Source organism: Oncorhynchus nerka, linkage group LG12 (genome assembly GCF_034236695.1).
Source record: "Oncorhynchus nerka isolate Pitt River linkage group LG12, Oner_Uvic_2.0, whole genome shotgun sequence".
NCBI lineage: Eukaryota > Metazoa > Chordata > Actinopteri > Salmoniformes > Salmonidae > Oncorhynchus > Oncorhynchus nerka.
The window spans coordinates 26,590,304-26,616,653 of NC_088407.1; the positions used below are offsets into that span (position 1 = coordinate 26,590,304).

At 44.7% G+C, this 26,350-nt stretch overlaps 2 protein-coding genes across 3 annotated transcripts in view; both read left to right on the plus strand.

Moving 5' to 3' along the window:
* Positions 1-26,350, plus strand: part of LOC115138025 (uncharacterized) — a 96,911-nt gene that overhangs the window by 55,176 nt on the left and 15,385 nt on the right. The gene's annotated exons all lie outside the window — the stretch shown is intronic.
* Positions 1-26,350, plus strand: part of LOC115138018 (uncharacterized) — a 47,994-nt gene that overhangs the window by 11,990 nt on the left and 9,654 nt on the right. The gene's annotated exons all lie outside the window — the stretch shown is intronic.

The window sequence follows — 26,350 nt, forward strand, 5'->3', positions numbered from 1 at the left end:
GTCAGGTCGATGGATTCTATAGACTCGGGAGTAGAACTAGGGGAATTCGGGAAAATACATGTAGCTTGCCACGTAGGACCCCACTGCTTGATAGTGCCCACAGACCAGTCGATGTGAGGGTTATGGCTGTGAAGCCAGGGGTATCCAAGGACGAGAGGGAACTCGGAACAGGAGATCAAATGAAAGTTCATCAATTCCTTGTGTTGTGAAACTGAAAGTCGCAAGGAGGTAGTGACATGAGTGACAAGTCCAGATCCCAAAGGGCTTCCATCCAATGTAGTAACCCTCATGGGGTCACTTAGAGGTTCAGAGGGAACGCCATTCTCCTTCGCCCAGACACCATCCATGAAGTTACCTGCGGCTCCAGAGTCTACCAAGGCTTGAAGGTGAAGCTTGTGGTTGTCCCAGGAAAGGGTGACTGGAATGAGCAGACGGGAGTTGGACGGATGGGAGGAGGTTATGTTTCCCGTTACAGTTCCCCCGGTCTGTACGGGACAAAGCGTTTCCCTGGAGCCCGGGACACGTGGAACGGAAATGGCCCGGTTTGCCGCAATATAGACAGCGTCGCTCCCTCATCCGGCGGTCTCTCTCAGCCTGGGAGATGCGTCCAATCTGCATGGGTTCCGGTGGAGCCAGCGAGGATAAAGGTGGGGACTCGGAGCTGGGACTGATAGGGGATAGAGGTCTACGGTTGAGTTCTCTCTCTCAGACGCTGGTCAATGCGTGAGGCCAACTTGATCAGGGACTCGAGATTGTCCGGTGGTTCCCGAGTGGCCAGTTCATCTTGGATAGTGTCGGAAAGGCCTTTCAGAAAGCACACAGTGAGCGCCTCGTTGTTCCAACCACTCGCTGCTGCCACCGTGCGGAACTGGATGGCATAGTCCGTCACGCTGCGCCGACCTTGGTGGAGAGTCAGGAGCTGTTTGGCTGAGTCAGGACCACTGCTTGGGCCTTGAAACACTCGTTTGAATTCCTCAGCAAAGGCAGAGTAGCTGGCACAGCAGGAACTATGGGCATCCCACACAGCAGTAGCCCAGGCCAGGGCTTTTTCCGACAGCAGGGTGATGATATATGCGATCTTAGACCGGTCGGTGGGGAACGACGAGGGTTGCAGCTCGAAGGAGAGAGAACATTGGGTGAGAAACCCTTTACAAGCACTTGGATCACCTGAGAACCGTTGGGGAGGTGGAAGGCGAGGTTCAGTCAGAGGGTTAACTGCCATGGGTACGTGAATCTGAGGTACTGGGACGGGAACTGTTGCCAAGGTAAGTCGATCAGATATCTGCTTTATGGAAGTCAGCATCTCCGACAGAAGATGAGAATGTCTAGCCATTAAGGCCTCTTGCTGAACCAGGGCGGCTTCGTGGCGTTGGACAGTCTCCTGGTGGTGGGACAGCATGGCAACAAGGTCCTGGGAACTGGCTGCCTCTGGGTTCATTTTTGGCTCTGTGTTTCTGTCAGGACCCGGTTACGAACCCGGGTCTCCGGAGTGAGAAACAGTCACTTAACCAACTGAGCCACGAATAGTCGGCAGAACCCAGAAGATGAGGCAGACACAGCAGTACTTGAGACGGTGTATTTAATGTAGTAAAAAGTGAAGTCCTTCAGGAACACATGTAACTCCACAACCTCAAAAGGAATTCCACAAGAACAAAGGTAATCCTCCAAGACAAAAAGGTAAATCCACAAGGTGGTAGGTATAGCACAAAAAGCCTCAAAAGATACTCAAAAATAAATAAACAAGAACAAAAAACAGAATTCCACAAGAGCGTCCACCGGGATCAACAAGAGTTAACAGAATACTAGGGCTGGGTGCTAACATACAAACACAGAGCAAAGGACTGAGGAAAACAAAGGGTTTAAATACAATCAGGGGAAACGAGGCACAGGTGCAAATAATAATGGGGATCAAGGGAAAACAAAAGGTCAAAAGGCACAATGGGGGCATCTAGTGACCAAAAACCGGAACAACCCTGGCCAAATCCTGACAGCAGGGTCCTAGCTTCACCTTATATTAATGTAAAAACTCTCAGGTGCAGAGCATAAATGTCCAGCAAGTGTGAAAGCTGATACTAGGATGGTTTAAGAAGTCTCACATCTTTAGCAATAGCGGCTGAGGTTGACTGTCAGCATACATTTATATTTGTAGAATTGTACAACAAAATGTATATAATGATTTTGCAAATGTCTGAATTCTTCCTTTTGATGATACTAGTTGTAACATGGAACTCTGTAACATGCGTTTATGATTGTGTGATATTTCAGTAAAGATGTTTTTTTTCCCTAGTTTAATGACTTCTTACTTATTATCACTTATTTGCACCAGGTATCAAAGGATCACATCTTTATTTTGTCAAAAATGTGCCAACCTCACCAGAGTTCACTTCCTCCTGAAAGCTTTGAATTACCTTCTACAGACATGAAGTAAGAAATGTAAACCCCCTGTGTATGTCAAAGAGGACATATGTACCAGTAGTCTCAGCCACCGACCCAAATGATGAAAAAATACAAACCAGTAACTCTGACTGTACATCATTTGAAGGGCTGCTCTAACTATGGTATGCCACAGGACACATGTTAGATTGTAGTTTTTATCACATGTTTTACGCCTGTTCAGACAGCCAATAACAAGGATGTAATCCAACCAGACCCTGTGATAGTTACACAACTGGGACAAAGTGTATCTCTCAATTGCTTTTGTCGCATCATCATATTACGGTAATTAAAATAGTTTTTATTTCAACAACTTGACAGAGGACTTTACTGAGACTAAAGATTTGAATGTGAAGAGAGGATTTGGGTCTGCAACCTCCCTAAGAGGCACTTCAGCCTCTCTGATGCTGGGACTACTGTGCTATGGCCTCATGTGGGGAGATACTATTTGGGAACGGGACCAAGCTGGAAATGGACTGTTAGTGATATTTCTGACATTTCTAAAATGTTTCTAACATGGTACGCCTGTTGGAGCAAAATGTCCTGAATCTCCTCTATCACTGTCTATATTTCCACAGATGTTTGTAAGGAGGATCGTGTTCTCTTGGTGTACTGTCTGGGTGTAGCTTTGGCTCTTTGTGTCATCATCATCATTGTCCTGGCTTGTGTTATGTATAATATGACCAAGAAAACCTCTCTGCTGTCCAGAGGTGAGCGGTATCATTGCCCACAGTATAGGAATAAACTGTTGGTGCAGTATAACGTGCATTTGGAAAGTTTTCACACCCCTTGACTTTTTCAACATTTTGTTATGTTACATCGTTATTCTAAAAATCCCATAATGACAACATATACAGTGGGGAGAACAAGTATTTGATACACTGCCGAATTAGCAGGTTTTCCTACTTCCTACTTAACAGTAGAGTTGGCAGTACACTAAATGCAAATGTATAAATAATTTAAAACATAAATACCTTACTTACATAAGTATTCAGACCCTTTGCTATTTGACTCGAAATTGAGCTCAGGTGCATCCTCTTTCCATTGATCATCCTTGAGATGTTTGTACAATTTGATTGGAGTCCATCTGCGTTAAAGGTATTGTCCGCAGCGTTCCGGGACAGAATTGCGTCAAGGCACAGATCTGGAGAAGGGTACAAAACATTTCTGCTGCATTGAAGGTCCCCAAGAACACAGTGGCCTCCATCATTCTTAAATGGAATAAGTTTGGAACCACCAAGACTCGTTCCTAGAGCTCGCCACCTGGCCAAACTGAGCAATCGGGGGAGAAGGGCCATGGTCAGGGAGGTGACCAAGAACCCAATGGTAACTCTGACAGAGCTCCAGAGTTTCTCTGTGGAGATGGGAGAAGCCTCCAGAAGGACAAACATCTCTGCAGCACTCCACGAATCAGGCCTTTATGGTAGAGTGGCCAGATGGAAGTCACACTTTAGTAAAAGGCACATGAATGCCCGCCTGGAGTTTGCCAAAAGCCACCTAAAGACTCTCAGACCATGAGATACAAGATTCTGTGGTCTTATGAAACCAAGATTGAATTCCTTTGCCTGAATGTCAAGTGTCACATCTGGAGGAAACCTGGCACCATCCCTATGGTGAATCATGGTGGTCGCACCATCATGGGTATGTTCCTTTTACTAAGGGATGGGGATGGTTTTCAGCGGCAGGGACAGGGAAACTTGTCAGGATCGAGGGAAAGATGAACGGAGCAAAGTACAGAGAGATCCTTGATGAGAACCTGCTCCAGAACACTCAGGAACTCAGACTTGGGCGAAGATTCACCTTCCAACAGGGCAACGACCCTAAGCACATATCCGAGACAACGCAGGAGTGGCTTCAGGGCAAGTCTCGGAATGTCCGTGAGTGGCCCAGCCAGAACCCAGACTTAAATCTGATCGAAAACCTCTGGAGAGACATGAAAATATCTGGGCAGCAATGCACCCCATCTAACCTGACAGATTTTGAGAGGACTTGCAGAGAAGAGTGGGAGAAACTCCCCAAATACAGGTGTGCCAAGCTTGTAGTGTCATACCCAAGAAGACTCGAGGTTGTAATCAGAGCCAAAGATGCTTCAAAGTACTGAGTAAAGGGTCTGAAAATGTATGTAAACGTGACATTTCAGATTTTTTACGTTGCTTTTTCTGTTACAGAACGTGTTTTTATCATTATAATTGTGTTACAATTTCTTGTATTCTGTCAAACTCCTTTCTACGTTACTGTTGTGCATTTTAGATCAAATACAACTTTAATTCGCTGAAATGTAGATTTTCTCTTATATTCTTCAAGTTAAACTGGTAGGTTTGCAGGTACACTGCATCCTGATTACATGATGTTTATAATAGCATGCGTAGAGTACATTCTACTGACCAACACTTTCAGTTGTCTCAAAACTCTATTTTTAAAGCTGTATCCTACATCACATCTCTGTGGTGTTCTGACAGCCCTAAATAGATTGAACACTCAGTTTAACTCATCTCAAACTCCCAGCAATGACCATCAGTCCTCATCACCCAGTCTTCACACACCTCAGTGCATCAAAACCACAAACATCCATGTCACTAAGAGCACAACTCACTCTCTTCATGAGAAAAGCCTGTACTAATAAAAAAGTTTTCTTAGCTAAGTAGATTTTGAAGAGAGCTGATATTGTTGAAAATATAATCAAAATATGACAATGTATACATTGTAACTGAGACGTTTTCACAAACAATACAAAATGTGAAAATGCATACGCGCAGATCGAAGCACTGCACTTAATTTATTTTTCAATAGGATGCAGCAGTGTACATGGAAATCACTATTACCGCCTTAACAGTAGAGTTGGCAGTACACTCAGACAAGAGTGCTCTGAAATCGGTGTAGATAGCCGGAGCGAATTTACGAAAGCACCCGAATGTCCATTGAGAACTCACAATGACTATACCCTTGAGCTAAACTAAGAATGACGGGAATAATCAAGTCAATACACGTTGCGTAGTTAGATTTTGTTAATATACTGGCAAGTTTGATGTATAACTACTAACGTTAGATAGTTAGCTAACATACTGGTACATACTGCTGTAATGATATGCTATGTGGTCCGTAAGGACGGCGTAGCTAACAAATTGTCAGCCAACATAACGTGTAAGGTAACTTATTTGAAAAGTAAGTACTTTATTACATTGAGCAGCAAGCTACCCCTTGGTCGTTAGGGAAAATCTGGTCTGTGATTAGGGGGGGGGGGGGGGGGGGGTTAGTCTGTTGTTCAGCTATTAGCCCCACTCCCCAACTTGCAACAAATTATTACTCCCATCTCGTTCATCTCCCTCTTCCAAGTGTCATTATTCTGCGCCTGAGTGGCTCGCTAGTGGAGGTGCTGTCAGGATACGGCAGCAACTTCGGTTGTGCGTCAGGAATTCTGCATACAGTAGCATGTTTGTATGAAGGTGTGGTTGTTCACAGGCAAATTGTTAAATGTAATGGAGGTACATTTATGTCTTTTTGTCGAGAGCAAAACTTTTTTATTTTCTATCAAAAGTTTTAAAAAAGTAATTTTTTTCTGGCAAAAAGGAGGTCATAGCGGCCCCCTTGAAGAAGGACTGTGTGATGATAGCATCTCAGGTAAGCAGCACTGGGCATTCTTCTGTTCAACTTTTACATAGCTAGTAGTTAGCTCCTATGATTCAGTGTCGGTTTATAACATTCTACTATATTACATACCATAGAATGATAAATCACTCAATTATTATTCTCAAGCTAACCAAAAGCATTTAGCTACGAACACCTGTTCTTGCCATTTTCAGTTGAATTAATCTAGCTTTCTTTCATGGCAACTCATAAGCAGGCCATGTCCTATTTGTTTCATAGTCAAATCAAATCAAATCAAATCAAATTTTATTTGTCACATACACATGGTTAGCAGATGTTAATGCGAGTGTAGCGAAATGCTTGTGCTTCTAGTTCCGACAATGCAGTGATAACCAACAAGTAATCTAACTAACAATTCCAAAACTACTGTCTTATACACAGTGTAAGGGGATAAAGAATATGTACATAAGGATATATGAATGAGTGATGGTACAGAGCAGCATACAGTAGATGGTATCGAGTACAGTATATACATATGAGATGAGTATGTAGACAAAGTAAACAAAGTGGCATAGTTAAAGTGGCTAGTGATACTTCGATATACAGTTGAAGTCGGAAGTTTACATACACTTAGGTTGGAGTCATTAAAACTCGTTTTTCAACCACTCCACTAATTTCTTGTTAGCAAGCTATAGTTTTGGCAAGTCGGTTATCTACTTTGTGGATGACATCAACAAAGCAGTTCAAGAAATAGAAAGTACATTTTTTTAAATTAAAAAACACAAGAAAATGACATAACAGTAACGAGGCTATATTCATGGGGTACAGGTACCGAGTCAATGTGCAGGGGTACAGGTTAGTCAAGGTCATTTGTAAAGTCACTATGCTCATTGAATTTTTTCTCTAGTGATTGCACGTTGGCCAATAGAATGTATGGTAGAGGCGGGTTACCCACTCGCTGACAAATTCACACAAGGCACCCTGATCTGCTACCCCTGTATTTCCTTATTTTCTTCATGTGAATAATGGGGATTTGGGCCTTGTCCGGGAGCAACACTATATCCTAAGTGTCAGACTCATTAAATAAAAAATCTATGTCCAGTTCGAGGTGAGTAATCGCTGTTCTGATATCCAGAAGCTCTTTTCGGGCATAAGAGAAGGTGGCAGCAACATTTTGTACAAAATAAGTTACAAACGATTTAAAATAACACAATTGGTTAGGAGCCCGTAAAACAGCAGCCATCCCCTCTGGCGCCATTCACTTGATTCGATTTGATTCACAGGGACCTTCATATACACTGCTGCTCCCTATTGAAAGATACACGAATTGCAATCCTGCAAGGTGCACTTATACGTTCACGTTTTGTCAATAGTTTGTGGAAACTGCTCAGTCACAATGTGTACATTGTCATATCTGAAATCAGTCTCAACAATATAAATTCTGCTCAAAGTATATTCACCTAAGATGTTTATTTTTACTTCAAGACTATTCTCATGAAGAGAGTGAGTTGTGCTCTTAGTGACATGGTTGTTTGTGGTTTAGATGCACTGAGGTGTGTGTAGAGAGCACGTGGTGAGGACTGAAGGTCATTGCTGGGGCTTAGAGATGAATTTAGCAGAGTGGAAAATCTATTTAGGGCCGTCAGAACACCACAGAGATGTTTTCAGGATACAGTTCAAAAACACCATTCAATAGATGCATATTCACAGTGCGTTATGCAACCAAACATGGCTTTGTTACATTGAGCATAAGCCCAATATGGTTCTTGCATTTTAAATTGGTGGGTGAAATTTAAAGACAGAGAAAAATATGAATGCAAACCAAACAATGCATCTGTATGAAATGTTTTATTTGATCTAAATTGCACAACAGTATCAATGTTAAAAGGAGCTTGACAGAATACAAGTAATTGTAACACCAAATGAAAAGCAATACAAGTAATACATATAGTGTAGAAAACACAATCTTAATGCAAGTTATTAAAGAGCAAAAGTTGACATTTCAGTCCATGTTTTGGTGTCTCACCCCAGAGTACACAGTGTCTCTCTCCATGGCGCTCCCCTGTCTTCCGGCGTTTACTTACTTGTGGACAACAAGTAAATGCAGACGACACACAATTAATCTTCTCCTTTCCCCCCTCTGATGACCAGGTGGCGAATCGCATCTCTGCATGTCTGGCAGACATATCAGTGTGGATGACGGATCACCACCTCAAGCTGAACCTCGGCAAGACGGAGCTGCTCTTCCTCCCGGGGAAGGACTGCCCGTTCCATGATCTCGCCATCACGGTTGACAACTCCATCGTGTCCTCCTCCCAGAGCGCTAAGAACCTTGGCGTGATCCTGGACAACACCCTGTCGTTCTCAACTAACATCAAGGCGGTGGCCCGTTCCTGTAGGTTCATGCTCTACAACATCCGCAGAGTACGACCCTGCCTCACACAGGAAGCGGCGCAGGTTCTAATCCAGGCACTTGTCATCTCCCGTCTGGATTACTGCAACTCGCTGTTGGCTGGGCTCCCTGCCTGTGCCATTAAACCCCTACAACTCATCCAGAACGCCGCAGCCCGTCTGGTGTTCAACCTTCCCAAGTTCTCTCACGTCATCCCGCTCCTCCGCTCTCTCCACTGGCTTCCAGTTGAAGCTCGCATCCGCTACAAGACCATGGTGCTTGCCTACGGAGCTTTGAGGGGAACGGCACCTCAGTACCTCCAGGCTCTGATCAGGCCCTACACCCAAACAAGGGCACTGCGTTCATCCATCTCTGGCCTGCTCGCCTCCCTACCACTGAGGAAGTACAGTTCCCGCTCAGTCCAGTCAAAACTGTTCGCTGCTCTGGCCCCCCAATGGTGGAACAAACTCCCTCACGACGCCAGGACAGAGGAGTCAATCACCACCTTCCGGAGACACCTGAAACCCCACCTCTTTAAGGAATACCTAGGATAGGATAAAGTAATCCTTCTCACCCCCCTTAAAAGATTTAGATGCACTATTGTAAAGTGGCTGTTCCACTGGATGTCATAAGGTGAAAGCACCAATTTGTAAGTCGCTCTGGATAAGAGCGTCTGCTAAATGACTTAAATGTAAATGTTAAATGACAATGTTCAGAGCGGCGTATAGGGCTGCTCATTCTTTGACATTCATTTCATAAAGCTTCCAATGAACAGTTCTTGTGCTGACGTCGGGTGCTGACAACTTCCAGAGGCAGTTTGGAACTCGGACTGAGTATTGCAACCGAGGACAGACGATTTTTTACACGCTTTATGCATCAGCACCTGGCGATCCCGTTCTGTGAGCTTCTGTGGCCTACCACTTCGCGTCTGAGCATTGTTGCTCCTAGACATTTCCACTTCACAACAACAGCACTTACAGTTGACCAGGGGCATCTCTAACAGGAGAGAAATTTGACTAACTGACTTGTTAGTTAGGTGGCATCCAATGATGGAAGTCACTTAGCTCTTCAATAAGGCTCAGTGATTGAATTAGCCAAATCCATTAATTTGAAGGGCTGTCCACATACTTTTGTATATATGTACAAGAGTGAATATGAGTAAGTGTAAACACCTACCCAATGAAACAAGTGCACGTCATTCCTCCATTCCTAGTATATCATTCACGGAAACATTCACTAAGTGTAACACCTGAGCGTGCATGCCTGACTGCATACCCCAGCCACTCAGCTAATGTGACACACTTTATCTAGTCTGTTTACGTCTGTGGTTAGTGTGGTCCTGAAAGGAAGCAATCTATCAGAAGGAGGATCCTACTTTTTCAAGTTTCATTCTGGAAGAGGAACCTGCAGTTGACTTTGTGCTTCACAAGACATGCCTGTTTGAGAATGTACTGAAAGTTCTCCCATGACATCATCACAAAATGGCCCCTCCCCCCCGGACCACAAGTTAAAATAGATGGTGCTGTATGACACATGAGGTGCTTAACTCGGATGGTTAAAAAAGGGTTATTTAGTAGTTATTTGTGGTTCATAACTGATTTTGGATAATTAAATATATATTACAGTTAGTTTAATAAATAACTGTTTTATGTTGGATGTAAGCTGTCAGGGGAAACATGAACAACAAGTAAAGATGGTGAGAACAACAGTGACACCACATAGACATCCTGCTGAAAACCACATAGAGACACAGAGAGCAGGTAGGAGGGTCCTGTGTGCACAAAGCCAGCAGGCCCACCTGACCAAAGAGTAGATATGGCCTCGTCTGGGGATTACAGAAGAGTGCAGAGTACCTGGGAACTTGTTCACTGTGTCGGGGTGGGGGTGATTGAAATGCTATCAACACAACTAAAAGAGGACAACACATTACAGAGGAGAGATGACTTGAATAAATTGGTTGACTCCCTGGCAGTCAATACACACTACACGTCAACAAGAGTCATTATCATCGTCATATAGAGATCACTTTGTTGCCCCTTTCATTTTGAGTGATTGTGTTGCTCCTTGTGTTAACTAATCTACACTTTATAGTAACTTAGTTGATGTTAGTAGTAATGATCCAGTGATGATGACTACCCAGACTGTTTGATGCAAATGACTCTATGATTCTAAAATGGATTTATAACATGATACAGATGTGTAATATGTATGTAATAAATGTATATATTACCTTGTTATAGATTCTTAACAGCCACACAGTGTCTTTGTTGTGCCTTTGTTGACAGATATTATGACTACACACATCAACTATCACAGGATAGTATGTTTTCAACGATTCTTCATAAAATTTGTGGACAATTTGAACATTTTCATCTTCTAAAAGTTGCTGCCAACTCTACTGGTTAAGCAGTCACAGAGACTTCTGTAAATACTGCTGCTCCCTATTGAAAGATAAATTAATTGCAATCCTGAAATTTGGAATTATACGTTAAGATTTTGTCAATAGTTTCTGAAAACGGCCAAATCACAATGTGTACATCATATTTAACACCAGTCTCTCAACAATGCACTGTTCAAATTATAGTATTTGTATTTTTAGTTCAGGCTTTTCTCATGAAGAGAGTGAGTTGTACACTTGGTGACATTGTGTGTGGTTTAGAGCCGCAGATGTGTGTGTAGAGAGCACATGGTGTGGACCGACAGTAATTGCTGGGGGTTAGAGATGAGTTTAGCTGAGTGTTAAATCTGTTTAGGGTATTCAGAACACCACAGAGATGTTTTTAGGATACAGCTAAAAAAGAGTTTGAGACAAACTAAAACACCAGTCAATAGATGCATATTCACAGTGCATTATGCAACTTAAGATAGCTTTGTTACATTGAGCATCAGTCTAATATGGTTCTTGCAAACTGAATCTGTGGATGAAATTTAAGGACAGCGAAAAATATCAAATCAAACAATATCTCTATATGAAAGCATTTGAATGCTTTATTTGAATTATAATGCACAACAGTATCAATGTTAAAAGGAGATTAACAGAAAGTACTTGTAACACACAATGAAAAAGCCATAGTTATACATATAGTGTAGAAAAGATAATCAATGAAAGTTATTGAAGAGCAAAGGTCTACATTTCTGTCCATATTTTGTCATCTCACCCGGAGTAAATAGTGTCTCTCTCCATGGCGCTCCTCTGTCTCCCGGCGTTTACTTTCTTGTGGATGACGTTCAGAGCAGTGTCATGGAGTTTTCAGCATCTTCATCCTGAGAAGAATAACAAACAGTGAAATGCTTACTTACAAGGAATGTAACCAACAATGCAGTTTAAATAATAATAAAAAAATACCTATAAGAACAGTAACAAATTAATAAAGAGCAGCAGTAAAATAACTAACGAGGCCATATACAAGGGGAACCGACCAGCACAGAGTCAACGGTTAGTCGAGGTAATTGAGGTATTATGTACCTGTAGGTCGAGTTATTAAAGTGACTATGCATTGATAATAACAGAGAGTATCATTGTATGGGTAGCCATTTGATTAGATGTTCAGGAGTCTTATGGCTTGGGCGTAGAAACTGTTTAGAAACCTCATGGACCTTGACTTGGAGCTCTGGTACCAGTTGACATGCGATAGCAGAGAGAGCTGTCTATGACTAGGGTGGCTGGAGTCTTTGACCATTTTTAGGGCCTTCCTCTGACACCGCCTGGTATAGAGGTCCTGGATTGCAGGAAGCTTGGCAGTTGCCATACCAGGCAGTGCCATACCAGGCAGTGATGCAACCAGTCAAGATGCTCTCGATGGTGCAGCTGTAGAACATTTTGAAGATCTGAGGACCAATGTCAAATCTTTTCAATCTCCTGAGGGGGACTGGTAATGTCGTGCCCTCTTCAGGACTGTCTTGGTGTGCTTGGACAATGTTAGTTTGTTGGTGATGTGGACATCAAGGAACTTGAAGCTCTCAACCTGCTCCACTACAGCCCCGTCGATGAAAAGGGGGGCATGCTCGGTCCTCCTTTTCCTGTAGTCCACAATCATCTCCTTTGTCTTGATCACATTGATGGAAATGTTGTTGTCCTGGCACCACATGGCCAGGACTCTGACCTCCTACCTATAGGCTGTCTCGTCGTTGTCGGTGATCAAGCCTACCACTGTGTCATCGGTAAACTTAATGATGGTGTTGGAGTCGTGCCTGGCCGTACGGTCATGAGTTAACAGGGAGTACAGGAGGGGACTGACAACGCACCTATGTTGAGGATCAGCATGGCGGATGTGTTGTTAAATAACCTTAACACCTGCGGGCGGTCCGTCAGGAAGTCCAGGATCCTGTTGTAGAGGGAGGTGTTTAGTACCAGGGTCCTTAGCTTAGTGATGAGCTTTGACGGCACTATGGTGTTGAACGCTGAGCTGTAGTCAATGAATAGCATTCTCACATTGGGGTTCCTTTAGTCCAGGAGGGAAAGGGCAGTGTGGAGTTTAATAGAGATTGCATCATCTGCGGATCTGTTAGGGCGATATGCAAATTGGAGTGGGTCTAGGGCAGGGCTGCTCAGCCATCTTCCTGGAGATCTGCTGTTCTGTAGGTTTTCAGTACAACCCTAATTTAGCATATCTGATTCAGCTAGCTAAGGTCTTGTTGAGCAGCTAATAAGTAGAATCAGGTGTGTTAAAATAGGGTTGGACTGAAAACCCACAGGACTGTAGATCTTCAGGAAGAGGGTTGGGCAGCCCTGGTTTTTGGTTTCTGGGATACTGGTGTTGATGTTTGCCATGACCAGCCTTTCAAAGCACTTCATGGCTACAGACGTGAGCGCTACGGGTCGGTAGTAATTTAGGCAGGTTACCTTAGTGTTCTTGGGCAAAGGGACTTTGGTGGTCTGCTTGAAATATGTTGGTATTACAGACTCAGACAGGGAGAGGTTGAAAATGTCAGTGAAGACACTTGCCAGTTGAACCACGCATGCTTGGAGTACATTTCCTGGTAATCTGTCTGGCCCTGCTGCCTTGTGAATGTTGACCTGTTTAAAAGTCTTGCTCACTTCGTCTGCGGAGAACATAATCACACAGTCATCCGGAACATCTGATGCTCTCATGCATGGTTCAGTGTTACTTGACTAGAAGTGAGCATAGAAGTAATATGGTAGGCTCATGTCACTGGGCCACTCTCGGCTGTGCTTCCCTTTGTAGTCTGTAATAGTTTGCGAGCCTGTGTAGTATGATTCGATCTTAGTCCTGAGCTGACACTTTGTTTGTTTGATGGTTCGTCGGAGGGCATAGCAGGATTTCTTATGAGCTTCCTGTCAGGGATCAAGGTTAGACCCAGATGCAGACATGTCGAATTGACAATGGTTTGATATTCCAACAGGGGCAGGCAATAGACAGGTCAAGGCAGGCATGGATCAGTAAACCAGAGTTGGTAGCAAAGGTACAGGTCGGCAGGCAGGCTCAGGGTCAGGGTCAGGGGCAGACAGAGTGGTCAGGCAGGTGTGCTCAGAGTCAGGAGAAGCAAGAGTCAAAACCAGGAGGATGAGAAAAGAGAGATAGGAGCTGATACAAAAAACGCTGGCTGAATTGACAAAGAAGACGAACTGGCAACAGACAAACAGAGAACACAGGTATAAATACACAGGGGATATGGGGGAAGATGGGCGACACCTGGAGGGGGTGGAGACAAGCACACAGACAGGTGAAACAGATCAGGGTGTGACAGTACCCCCCCTAGGGGCACCACCTGGCGTCCTACCTGTGTGAATACCTGGTTGACCGTGGTGTCGGCGTTGAGAATCCACGATAAGGCCTGGGTTCAGGATGTCCCTGGCGGGGACCCAGCACCTCTCGTCCAGGCCATAACGCTTCCAGTCAACCAGGTACTGGAACCCCCTGCCCCGAGGTCGAAACTTCAGGAGATGTCTCACCGTGCAGGCCGGTTGACTGTCGATGATACGAGGAAGAGGAGTGGGCCTGGAAAAAGGAGACAAAGGGCTCTGAGACACAGGTTTGACTCTGGACACATGAAAGGTGGGATGTATATGAAGGGTACGTGGCAACAGAAGACGAACAGCGGTGTGTCTAATAATCTTGGAGATGGGAAATGGGCTGATGAACTGGGGGAGAGTTTGCGGGATTCCACCCAGAGGGGCAGATCCCGGGTGGATAGCAATACCTTCTGGCCAAGACGATATCGGGCAGCCCGTGTCCGATGGCGATCCGCTTGTCGTCAATACCTGGAGGTGGTCTTGAGGAGAGCCGACCGGGCTCTCCAGGTGTGACAACAGTGGCGGACAAGCATCTGGGCAGAAGGTACCCCGACGTCTTCCTCCTGCTCGGGGAAGAGTGAGGGCTAAGACCCCAGGGAACTCTCAAACGGAGAAAGGCCTGTGGCAGAGCACGGAAGGTTGTTACAGGCGTACTCGACCCACACCATGTGCTGGCTCCAGGAGGAGGGGTTGGCAAAGACCAGGAAGCGCAGAGTAGTCTCAAGATCCTGGTTGGCTCGCTCCGACTGGTCATTGGACTGGGGGTGGAACCCAGAAGACAGGCTGGTCGACGAACCAATGAGGGCGCATAATGCTTTCCAGGACGAGAACTGAGGCCCCCGGTCGGAGAACATGTCCACGGCAGACCATATATCTGGAAGATGTGGTGCACCATGAGCTGGGCCGTCTCCTTGGCCGAGGGTAGTTTAGTGGAGAAGAATGAAGTGAGCAGCTTTGGAAAACCGGTCGACCACAGTCAGGATTTCAGTGTTTTCCTCAGATGGGGGAGACTCGTGACGCAATCCAGGGATATGTGGGACCAGGGACGATGAGGGACAGGCAGTGGTTGAAGAAGACCAGCCGGAGCTTGCAGAAGAGTCTTATTCTGAGCACAGACCATGCAGGCGGAGACAAATGCGGCAACATCCGGAGACATTGTAGGCCACCAAAAGCGTTATTGCATGATTGCATGTGTTCAACGTGATCCCCGGTGGATGGAAAGCCTGGAGGAATGGGCCCACTCCAGGACCGTAGAGCGGAAAGCTTCAGGGACAAACATCCGATTATCAGCCCCTACCCCCTGGGTTCAGCTTGGACCACTGCACCTTCCCGGGCCTGTTTCCCTATACGCCGGTTGAGTGCCGTCACCAGGCACGAGGTGGGAAGGATGGTCTCGGGCTGCGAGGTGGTACCTGTGGGGCTATAGACAGTGCATCTGGCTTGACACTCTTGTGGTAGCGGGAAGCCATCAGGTTCTTTCGGTCACTAGACCGTCGGGAGCTTCCTGGATGACTCGGAGGCACGGTGTGATCCCTGGGCGTGCGAGCGAAATCCAGTTTCCTCTCCCTCCATTGTTCCCGTAAGTGCCCATCGATACGGATCGTCAAAGCGATGAGGGAATCGAGCTCCGTAGGTAACTCCCGGGCTGCAAGCTCATCCTTGACCTCCTCCGAGACGCCGTGCAGGAACATATCGAACAGTGCCTCTTGATTCCAAGCACTCTCCGCTGCCAACGTGTGTAAATCCACTGCATAATCAGCTACACTGAGGGAGTGCTTACAAATCTGGATTAGCTTCCAGGCGGAGCATCAAAAACCTTTCTCACTTCTACCACAAACCCCTCCAGACTAGCGCATGTGGCCGGCTGTTGTTCCCAGACGAGTGCCCTCCCGGACATCAGCATGATGAGGTAGGCTATCTTGGAGCAATTCGAGGGAAAGGTGGAGGGCTGAAGCTCAAAGACGAGGGCACACTGAGCAAGGAATGCCCGACAGGTGCTCTCCACTCCATAGAAGCATTCCGGAGAAGGTAAGCAGGGCTCCCGAGAAGGTGGAGTGACCGATGAGATGGCGCTGCTAGCAGTTGAGTCGCAAAGTAGCTGTGTGGTTACCACCATGGTAGGCGGCCTCCCAGACTACCCGTGGAATTGCTCCAGCAAACTGTCCAACACAGGTCATGGTGTTCAGCCAAAGTTTGGACCCCATCTACAAGGCCATGAAGCAATTCCTCGTGCCTACTGATTGTGGTTCCCTGGGTGGAGATGACGTTGCGCAGCTGGCCCTGGTATGCTGGGTCAGTCATGGCCAGTTCGTACTATCAGGGATCAAGGTAAGATCCAGATGCAGACACGTCAAATTGACAATGATCAAATATTCCAACAGGGGCAGGCCATAGACAGATAAAGCCAGGCAAGGGTCAGTAAACCAGAGATGGGTGAAAGGTACAGGTCGGCAGGCATGCTCAGGGACAGGAGCAGACAGAGTGGTCAGGCAGGGGGGCTCTGAGTCAGGACAGGCATGGGTCAAAACCAGGAGGACGAGAAAGGAGACATTTTTTTATTGACCCAGTCACTGGTGCCTCATGCTTTAATTTTTACTTGTAAGCAGGAATCAGGAGGATAGAATTAAGGTCAGATTTTCCAAATTAAGGGCAAGGGGGAGCTTTGTCCGCGTCTCTGTGTGAGGAGTAAAGGTGGTCTAGAGTTTTTTTCCACACTGGGTGCACATTTAACATGCTGGTGGAAATTTGGTAGAACGGAATAATGTTTCCTTACATTAAAGTCCCCGGCCTCTAGGAGCGCCACCTCCGGATGAGCGTTTTCCTGTTTGCTTATGGCAGTATCCAGCTCATTGACTGCGGTCTTAGCGCCAGCATTGGTCTGTGGTGGTATGTAGACAGCTACGAAAAATACAGATGAATCATGAGATGATCTTCCTCAGGCGAGTAAAACCTTGAGACTTCCTTAGATATTGTGCACCAGCTGTTGTTTACAAATATACATAGACTGTCCCCCCTTGCCTTACCATAGGCTGCTGTTCTCTCCTGCTGAGACAGTGTAAAACCCGCCAGCTGTTCAACCCGTCAGCTGTACACCCATCGTTCAGCCACGACTCAGTGAAACATATAGGAATAAAGGAATAAAGCTTCTACCAGTTCGTGGTGAGCAATCGCTGTTCTGATGTCCAGAAGTTATTTTCGGTCAGAAGAGACAGTAGCAGCAACATTATTGAACAAAATAAGTAAAAAAATAAGTTATAAACATTGCAAAAAAACTAACAAAATCACACAGTTGGTCAGGAGCACGTAAAACATCAGCCATCCTCTCCGACACATTCTATATATATATATATATTATATTGTGGGCAATGATAATGCTTACCTCTTCACAGCAGAGAGGTTTTCTTGGTCATCTTATACTTAACACAACCAAGGACAATGATGATGATGACACAAAGAGCCAACGTTACACCTAGACAGTACACCAAGATAACAGGATCCTCCTTACAACCATCTGTGGAAATATAGATAGTGATAAAGGAAATTCAGAACATTTTGTTCAACCAGGCATACGTTGTATTCACAGCAATGTGAAAGAATGTTCAACATTTTCAGAAATGACAGAAATATCACTTATGTTCAATGTCCAGCTTGGTCCCTTTCCAAAATAGTATCTCCCCACTTCAGGCCACAGCACAGTAGTAAGTCCCAGCGTCAGAGAGGCGGAGGTTCCTCTTGGGGAGGTTGTAAACACAGCTCTGTGTAGGAGACCCAGCCTCAAGCCTCTTTGTTAAATTACAATATAACCACTAGGAGATCCTGATAGTCACAAATATACATAAATATACAGTGAGTGTACAAAACATTAAGAACACTGCTTTTTCCATGACATAGACTGACTAGCTGAATCCAGGTGAATCCATTATTGATTTCACCTGTTAAATCCACTTCAATTGGTCTAAATGAAGGGGAGGAGACAGGTTTAAAAATGATTTTTGAGCCTTGAGACATGGAATGTGTATGTGTGCCATTCAGAGGGTGAATGGACAAGACAAACGATGCAAGTGCCTCTGAATGGGGTATGGTAGTTGGTGCCAGGCACATCTGTTTGATTGTGTCAAGAACGGCAATGTTGCATGGGTTTTTCATACTCATCAGTTTCCTGTGTGTATCAAGAATGGTCCACCACCCAAAGGACATCCAGCCAACTTGACACAACTGTGGGAATCATTGGAGTTAACATGGGCCAGCATCTCTGTGGAATGCTTTTGACACCTTGTAGTCCATGCCCTCCGAATTGTAAAACGTTTTATATTTGTATTTAACTAGGCAAGTCCGTTAAGAACAAATTCTTATTTACAATGACTGCCTACACCGTGAGGTGACAGGAACTACAAGTCAGGAGCCAGAGATGACCTGATATTATTGGTTAGTAGCTCTGAAACTGCAGGCTTTGATGATGAGCTATAAGACCTGTCTCTGAAAGACCTGTCTGCCTTTGTAGCTGTAGCTACAGCCGTGTTAGGGTTAGGACTGGGGCTATATTTAGGGTTAGGGCTATAGGGTTAGCTTTAGGGTTAGGACTAGGGATATAGGGTTAGCTTTAGGGTTTTCTTTAGGGTTAGGACTAGGGTTAGCTTTAGGGTTAGGACTAGGGTTAGCTTTAGGGTTAGGACTAGGGTTAGCTTTAGGGTTAGGACTAGGGCTATAAGGTTATCTTTAGGGTTAAGACTAGGGTTAGCTTTAGGGTTAGGACTAGGGCTATAGGGTTATCTTTCGGGTTAGGGCTATAGGGTTAGCTTTAGGGTTAGGTCTATAGGGCTAGCTTTAGGGTTTTAGGGTTAGCTTTATGGTTAGGACCAGGGTTAGCTTTAGGGGACTAGGGCTTTAGGGAACTAGGGCTAGGGTTAGCTTTAGGGTCAGGTTAGGGCTATAGGGTTAGCTTTAGGGTTAGGCCTAGGGCTATAGGGTTATCTTTAGGGTTAGGACTAGGGCTATAGGGTTATCTTTAGGGTTAGGACTAGGGCTATAGGGTTATCTTTAGGGTTAGGACTAGGGTTAGCTTTAGGGTTAGGACTAGGTTTAGCTTTAGGGTTAGGACTAGGGCTATAGGGTTAGCTTTAGGGTTAGGACTAGGGCTATAGGGTTAGCTTTAGGGTTAGGACTAGGGCTATAGGGTTAGGGCTAGGACTATAGGACTATCTTTAGGGTTAGGACTAGGGCTATAGGGTTAGCTTTATGGTTAGGACTAGGGCTATAGGGTTAGCTTTAGGGTTAGGACTAGGGCTACAGGGTTAGGACTAGGGTTAGGACTAGGGCTATAGGGTTAGCTTTAGGGTCAGGACTAGGGCTATAGGGTTATCTTTAGGGTTAGGACTAGGGCTATAGGGTTATCTTTATCATTAGCACTAGGGCTATAGGGTTATCTTTAGGGTTAGGACTAGGGCTATAGCGTTATCTTTATCATTAGCACTAGGGCTATAGGGTTACCTTTAGGGTTATGGCTAGGGCTAGATTTAGGCTAGGGGTAGGGCTAGGGTTATGGATCGGGCTGGGGTTAGCGCATAATTAGTTGAACATCTATAAACCACTTCTCCAAATAAAGCATCACCAGCAGCAGTAACCCTGAGAATGGCCTTGTGGTCACCTACTAGAAGTCAAGGGTTACCTTTAGGGTTTCCCCAAACATGTCAAATGCTACGGGTTATGGATTTTACTGTAAGATCTATAAACCACTTGTCTATTTTGATACCCTGAGAATTCCACCATAAAACCTCTGTAAGAGTGTATATTCTGCTTTCTGTAACTTGACATTGTGGTCCAAAACCAACAACAGCTCCCCCTGCCAATGAAATGCCCTTTGACCCAGTCTGATCTCAGAGTGAATTAAGAGATATTCTCTGATTCACAGCTAGACGAGGGAGATCAGATCTACACACATAATGGTGAGAACCAGCTCTACTCTATACCAGCTCTACTGGTCTATGTATTGAGTAAGTAGGCTACTGTTAAACATAACATAGAAAATAAGATTGACTGGATCATCCATCCTAGAATCTAATATGAGGACAGAGTATATGCCAACAGAATGGTAAGCACAGTATCTTAGCTAATTTGCTAAATATACATTTAATTTAGCAAATTTATCAGCAGTAAGAAACAAGACACACAGAAAAAGCTGAGGGATTGGGCTGGATAATTGTAACCACTCAAATTAATAGACATAACTACGGTTAACTTCTAAGGACTGCCGATCCATGATATCAAAATGATAGTTTTAACCATGTTTTGAGCCTGTAAAGTGTTTGTTTACACTTTCTTTGTTTACAAATGTTTGAGTAAAACAAACTTATATTTTCGGTGGAGTACGACAGTTGAAGAATCAATGGGTACATATCATGAATTTATAAGTTCGAAAATGTCTTGTAGCGACTGCTGATTCCCCCTTTAATGTATATTATCAGGTTTGGTCTCTCTCTCTCTTCACTCCACTCTCTCTTTCTCTCGCTCTCTCTTTCTCTCTCTCGCTCTCTCTCTTCACACCACTCTCTCTCCCTCTCAATTCAATTCAATTCAAGGGCATTACTGGCATGGGAAACATATGTTATCATTGCCAAAGCAAGTGAAGAAGATAATAAACAAAAGTGAAATAAACAATAAAAATGAACAGTAAATATTACACTCACAGAAGTTCTCTCTCTCTCTCTCTCTCTCTCACTCTCTCACTTAGTCTCTTCCTCTCACTCTCTCTTACTCAGTCTCTTCCTCTTGCTCTCTCACTCAGTCCCTCTCTCTCACTCAGTCTCTCTCTCGCTCACTCAGTCTCTCACTCTCTCTCACTCACTCTCTCACTCAGTCTCTCGCTCTCTCTCTCTGCACATGTTAACCACACACTCTCTTCTCACCAATCAGGCCCTACATCTCTTTCCATCCATACTGCCAGACTATAAATACCTGACCAAAACCAAAACCGAACTACCCCAGGCTCTAGACTAGATGTGTGCACAACGTGGGTGGAGTACAAATAAAGACAAACAATTATCTACTGTTGTTATCATCATACAGTTGAGTTTAATTGAATGCATGATATACAATGATACTGTATGTTGGACACCTTGGGTTTGGGACACCTACCACACCTACCACCATCTGATTTTTAGTACAATAACCATACTTTAGTGGGCTATGTTCAAAAGAATGTGTTCTATGCAACATCTTGAACACTTTGAGCACTTGTAGGACTGCTTCTGTCATAGTGCATCCTTGATGTATTTGCATGCAGAGTGAATTCACCATAAACAATAGACCTACTGCTCTAATGTTGAGTGTACAGAGGCAGGTGTCAACCCTCTCTGCAGACTCTCATCTGATGCATTCACTGCAGACGCAACATCCTCGACCTGTAGTCAGTGTCACCTCGCTGGCGTGAACACGGATGGAAAAAACACACCTCATACAAAGATCTCTGTGGTCCAACGTTTCCACTCAACAACTAAACACACTGACATCATGCCGTCGCACATTTGGCTTGAACTTTTTTTTTCTTAGGTACTTTTGAGTTCTCACCTCCTCTGTTACTGTGACATTAAGGGGTTTGTTATGGTTTGCTACCAATGCAGTTTGATTTGCATGCAGATACTTTCTAACTGTGTTTCTAAGGCCTGTGATGAGCCTTGTCACTTTTTCAATGTCACTATTTCTGCTGGACAGAGTGATTCTGAGGAGGTTGATGACCAACCCTCAGGTCCAACACTGTCAGACCATAGTTTTCACACTTTTCAGGGAGGTAGGGCCATGCACTCTGTTTACTTATAGATAACAAAACGACAAAATGACAAGTGTGCTTCTGAAATGGCACCCTATGGTCCCACTATATAGGGAACAAGGTGCCATTTTGGATGCAACCAAGGTCTCCGTCCTCACCCTCTGCACCAAACCCTCTGTCTGAATCATACACACATTACATTTATATGCAGACCACAACCTGTTGTTGTCATGATATTCATCTGACAATGTTAACAAAATACTTTAACCTCTTCAATGTAACTTAAAATGTAATCTAAAATATAAACTATGAAATCCCCAAAAGTAATAATTTATCATGAGACGGACATAAAGAATAAGTAGTAATGCTGCATACTCAAATTGCACCTTTCTGGTAAAAAAAAATAGTTATAAATTGCTTAGTCACTTCTGAGGACAAAGCTCAAGTACACAGTACAAATGTGAAAAAATTGCATGACATTTTCTATTCAACAAAACTGCATGAGTGAGACTTGAAAACACTTTTTAAATATAGTAAAATTAAATGATAAAACCCCTAACTACAGATTTAAACCTCCTTATAACTGTAAAATGCATATTTGTATGTTTAGTGAACTTTTTAGGAACTTGTCTTTCATCTCGTACTAATCTTGTCCATCTATGACAAACAAAAAGTGTTTTTTGTTTAAAATCTATTAATTATTTTAGATGAACGACCATAAATCGATCTCTTAATGTGCTATAGTGATGAAACAACTCTCTCCTGCTGCGCTGTGATGTAGGGTTCAGCCACGGGTTGATTGGATGAGCGAATTAAATGGTGGGAGGGACATCCCATCTTTAAGTCGTTTCAGATTTCACATCCTATGTCACACAAAAATATACCTCTGTGTCCGTGGGAACCAGCGCTATTGCTCAATGCAAGAAATGTTGATCTACGGTGTCCACAGATCCATTTTTAAGCAAAAATTTTGGTCGGAACCGGGAACAGACTAAATATCACAATTATATAAGTATTCGGACCCTTTACTCAGTACTTTGTTGAATCACCTTTGGCAGCGATTACAGCAACAAGTCTTCTTGGGTGTGACACTACAAGCTTGACACACAAGTATTTTGGGAGTTTCTCCCATTCTTCTTTGCAGATCCTCTCAAGCTCTATCAGGTTGAATGGGGAGTGTTGCTGCGAGGCTATTTTCAGGTCTCTCGAGAGGTGTTCGATCGGGTTCAAATCCGGGCTCCGGTTGGGCCACTCAAGGAGATTCGGAGACTTGTCCCGAAGCCACTCCTTCGTTTTCTTGGCCGTGTACTTAAGGTCGTTGTTCTGTTAGAAGGTGAACCTTCAACCAAGTCTGAGGTCCTGAGCACCCTGGAGCAGGTTTTCATCAAGGATCTCTCTGTACTTTGCACTGTTTGTCTTTGCCTCGATCTTGACTAGTCTCCCAGTCCCTAAAGCTGAAAAACATGCTTCACCGTAGGGATGGTGACATGTTTCCTCCAGATATAACGCTTGACATTCAGGCCAAATATTTAAATCTTGCTTTCATCAGACCAGAGAATCTTGTTTCTCATGGTCTGAGAGTCTTTAGGTGCCTTTTGGCAAACTCCAGGGGGCTGTCATGTGCCTTTTACTGAGGAGTGGCTTCCGTCAGGAATGTATATCCCCCCAAGCAGACACCTCGACGGCCCTGAAAGAACTGGAAACCACATATCCTGAGGCTGCATTTATTGTAGCTGGGGATTTTAACAAGGCTAATCTGAAAACAAGGCTCCCTAAGTTTTATCAGCATATTGAATGCGCGACCCAGGCTGGCAAAATTCTGGATCATTGTTACTCTAACTTCCGCAATGAATACAAAGCCCTCCCTCGCCTTCCTTTTGGCAAATCTTACCATGACTCCATTTTGTTGGTCCCAGCCTTTTGACAGAAACTAAAACAGGAAACGCCCGTGCTCAGGTCTGTTCAACGCTGGTCCGACCAATCTGATTCCAAGCTTCAAGATTGCTTCAATCACGTGGACTGGGATATGTTCTGGACAGCGTCGAACAACAACATTGATGTATACGCTGATTTGGTGAGCGAGTTTATTAGTAAGTGCATCTGTGATTTTGTACCCACGGCAACTATTAAAACCTTCCCCAACCAGAAACCATGGATTGATGGCAGCAATAGCACAAAACTGAAAGTGGGAACCATTGCTTTTAATCAGGGCAAGGTGACCGGAAACATGACCAAATACAAAAAGTGTAGCTATTCCGTCCGCAAGGCAATCAAACAAGCTAAGTGTCAGTATAGAGACAAAGTAGAGTCACAATTCAACGGCTCAGACACGAGAGGTATGTGGCAGGGTCTACAGTCAATCACGGACTACAAAAAGAAAACCAGCCCCGTCGTGGACCCCGATGTCTTGCTCCCAGACAAACTAAACAACTTATTTGCTCGCTTTGAGGACAATACAGTGCCACCGGCACAGCCCACTACCAAAATCTGCAGCCTCTCCTTCATCGCAGCCAAAGCGAGTAAATCATTTTAACGTGTTAACCCTTGCAAGGTTGCCGGCCCAGACGGCATCCCTAGCAGCATCGTCAGAGCATGCGCAAACCAGCTGTGTTTACAGACATATTCAATCAATCCCTATCCCAGTCTGCTGTTCCCACATGCTTGAAGAGGGCCACCATTGTTCCTGTTCCCAAGAAAGTTAAGGTAACTGAGCTAAACAACCATTGCCCTGTAGCACTCACTTCCGTCATCATGATGTGTTTTGAGAGACTTGTCAAGGATCATATCACCTCCTCCCTACCTGACATCCTAGACCCACTCCAATTTGCTTCCGCCCCAATAGGTCAACAGACGACGCAATTGCAATCACACTGCCATAAACCATCTGGACAGGAGGAATATCTATGTAAGATTGCTTTTCATCGACTACAGCTCAGCATTTAACACCACAGTAGCCTCCAAACTCGTCATTAAGCTCGAGACCCTGGGTCTCGACCCCGCCCTGTGCAACTAGGTCCAGGTCTTTCTGACGGGACTCCCCCAGGTGGTGAGGGTAGGAAACTACATCTCCACTCCGCTGATCCTCAACACTGGGGCCCCACAAAGGTGCGTTCTCAGCCCTCTCCTGTACTCCCTGTTCACCCATGACTGCATGGCCATGCACGCCTCCAACTCAATCATCAAGTTTGCAGACGATACTACAGTGGTAGGCTTGATTACCAACAACGACAAGATGGCCTACAAGGAGGAGGTGGTGTCAGGAAAATAACCTCACACTCAACGTCAACAAAACAAAGGAGCATGTTGTGGACTTCAGGCTACAGCAGAGGGAGCAGCCCCCTATCCACATCGACGGGACAGTACTGGAGATGGTGGAAAGTTTTAAGTTCCTCAGCATACACATGACGGACAAACTGAAATGGCCCACCCACACAGACAGCGTGGTGAATAAGGCGTAACAGCGCCTCTTCAACCTCAGGAGGCTGAAGAAAGCCGACTTGTAACCAAAAACACACAAACTTTTACAGGTGCACAATCGAGAGCATCCTATCGGGCTGTATCACCGCCTGGTACGGCTACTGCTCCGCCCACAACCGTAAGGCTCTCCAGAGGGTAGTGAGGTCTGCACAACACATCACCGGGGGCAAACTACCTGCCCTCCAGGACACCTACACCACCCGATGTCACAGGAAGGCCAAAAAGATCATCAAGGACAACATTAGGACCTTCGTTATATTGAGTAATAGGTGCAGAGTCCAGAAACCAGCATCTTACTTAGCAGTCTGTGTCTGAGTCAGTCCAGCCAGGAGATTCTGTGACTCTAAACTGTACAATACACAATGAGACCTGTGCAGGAGAACACAGTGTGTATTGGGTTAGACATGGCTCAGGAAAATACCATCCAGGAATCATTTACACCCATGGAGACAGGAGTGATCAGTGTGAGAATAGCCCTGAGGCTGGGTCTCCTACACAGAGCTGTGTCTACAACCTCCCCAAGAGGAACCTCAGCCTCTCTGATGCTAGGACTTACTACTGTGCTGTGGCCTCATGTGGGGAGATACTGTTTGGAAATGGGACCAAACTGGAGATCAAAGGTAAGTGATACATCTTTACAGTTTTTGTTTATATCTATTGTTTAAACTACTGTGTCCAACCGTGCACAGTTGTAGTTATTTATATCATGTAAGAAAATGTCAAATTATTTTCCCAGACACTGGCGGAGACCCTCTTCTTTTATTGTACTGCCTGAGCTGAGCATTGGGTTTCTCTTTTATCCTGGTCATTTTCCTTGGTTACATTATGTACAAGATGAACAAGAGAAAGTGTCTGCAGTGTTGAGGTAAGAAACATCCAAATTCAATAAATGAATGATGTATGTAGCCGGTAAAGTCCTTCATAGAAGTTGTTCTTGGTTTCACCA